Here is a 2,263-nt window from a genome sequence, read left to right on the forward strand (position 1 = left end):
CCGTCAGCACAGAAGGCGCTGAAGGGGTTGTTGCGCATCTTACGAACGAGTGGTCTCCGAGTAGTAAGTAGTAGTGGTGGTTCATAAGGAAAAGAAAAAGGCACCTAATTTCTGTCTGCCTATAGACCAGAACACAGAGAATTCCGTGCGCATCGCCATATTTGCATCGCGCGTCGCGCCATCTATCGCACACGCGACGAAAAACATGCGCGGGATGCCACGCCAGCAGAGGCTACACAGAGCAAACGTGAAACTCCCGAAACTCAGCCCGTCGGAGAGCGTGTTTCGCGTCTTTTCTAGCCTGGACATTTTCGCTGATTTTATTGGAACATCAAGAACATCTTGCTCATGCAAGTCCACAATGTATACAGTACCTCCTGAGCGAGCTGCGGAAGCAACCTCGTCAGATACGTACGCTGTTACATTTGTAAAAAAACGTTCTCGCTGTGGTACGCGTGAATCGTAATTGCAGTGCAGCTCGCGAAAGAGTGAAACGATGTTTTGTTGCGCCATATAACAAGTTGTGCACAAAGTTTTGTGGAATGTGATCATTTCAGCATGCATCGCGTAATAATTAGAGTACGTTTTACGGGTAGTTTCGCGGAACGTAATTTTTGTTTCACGAGCGCTCTTACAATAATGCGTCTTGCTCACAAAAGCGTGCTATCAGAGAGTATACCTTGCAGTATCGTTCAGCGATGCCATTTGGAAGCTACCTGCGCGATTTTATTCTTGTAACGATGATGCTTTACAAGCGAAACTGTGCTACTCTTAGTTAAGCCGGTTAGCTAAGCCTGCGACGTAAAGGACACTGGCGCGAGTACTGTTTACTTACGTGCCAATATATGTATTATGTGCAGCTGGATGCCTCTCGTGTCCCAATAAATTTGGGGACATCAAACACTGCAATGAAAGCACGAAATTCTGACCAGCTGTTGAGGAGCACCGTGCCATTTATTACCTTTTGAAGACGAAATCTCGAAGGCGTGGATGCCATCAAATCACTAAAGCTTAATACTACGTTGAAAGTGGCAAAGCATGCTGATTGCTTGGGCTTGAAAGCACTACCTTGCACGAGACTTTCGTCAAAGGAAACGCTCAAAGGTATGAAGTGCACCCCCACACAAAGCTCGCGCCTGCCTTCAACCCAGCTGCGTGTCACGCAAATTAGGTTCGCAAAATGAAATGGGTGGGCATCACACTGCAGAATACACGCAATTAGTGTACTTATTCGCGCATTTTCACTCGGCTCCTAGTTTTTTTGCTTGAATCACAGTTATCCACTCACGGCGAAGCTGAAAACACCACACCGGCACTATTTCCGTGGCGCGTCGTAATCGTCGCAGACAACGCTAATATCCTCTTGTTGCGCTGCTTGTTTTGGCATCCAAAGACAACGCAGTAGGGCCCATACGAGCTCTTACACGCTGAAGCGGCGTGAACGGGTACTTTTTCGCACTTTAAAGCCTCAGAACTGCAGCTTGCCCTGTTTACTCGGTGCAGCCCGCGCGCGCCTCGGCAGCCCGGTCAGCCCGGCGTCTGGGTGCGAGAGTATCCGCTCGGCTCGCCAGCAGCCTGGGTGCGAGACAGGCGTGCTCTGGTGTATAGGGGACACGGCGCAGTGCCTTATAGGGGTGGAGGTAAGGGGGGGATAAAAGAAAAGTAGAAAGAAATAGGAAAGGAAGTGATAGGGCGTCGACAGGCGCGACGAAGAGAGAAGACAGGGAAGATGGGGTAGCCGGTCACAGGAGTTCAAGGACGGGACCACGATCAGCTAGAGGCACGATGCACGTCGGTGACGAGGTGGCGAAAGCCCCGTCGATGAGAGGCGCACGCCATGGCGGACGAGGCGACCGTCACGGGGCGTCGACGGCGAGAGGCACGAGTACGTCCTGAACGGGCGAACGGGGCATCGCGGGCGATGCGACCGTCTTGCGTGAAATCCTCCGAGCGACTAAAAAAAAACCTCCCCGTCGGGGAATCGAACCCCGGTCTCCCGCGCGACAGGCGGGGATACTGACCACTATACTAACGAGGAGCTCTAAGACAGACTTTAAGCAGTGTCTCTTCTCCCTTCCTATTTGCCTTTAGAGCGCAGCTCTGAGGCGCCCGTTCCTGCGTTCAGAGACGTCGCCGTTGGCTGGCGTCGGCGGCTTAACCGGTAGAGCGAACGAGGACGAAAGAGAGAGAACGCGGAGTCTGTCGATATCACGAGCCACTGACCTCTAACCTCGCTTTCTTCCTCCGTCACGCGCGCTGGCCC

At 52.3% G+C, this 2,263-nt stretch overlaps 1 non-coding gene across 1 annotated transcript; it reads right to left on the bottom strand.

The window, feature by feature from the left end:
* Positions 1–1,966: 1,966 nt before the first annotated feature.
* Trnad-guc (transfer RNA aspartic acid (anticodon GUC)) lies at positions 1,967–2,038 on the bottom strand. The gene has a single exon. It is a non-coding gene; the product is annotated as a tRNA-Asp (tRNA).
* Positions 2,039–2,263: the final 225 nt, after the last annotated feature.

This window comes from Rhipicephalus sanguineus, chromosome 5 (genome assembly GCF_013339695.2).
Source record: "Rhipicephalus sanguineus isolate Rsan-2018 chromosome 5, BIME_Rsan_1.4, whole genome shotgun sequence".
Taxonomy (NCBI): Eukaryota; Metazoa; Arthropoda; class Arachnida; order Ixodida; family Ixodidae; genus Rhipicephalus; species Rhipicephalus sanguineus.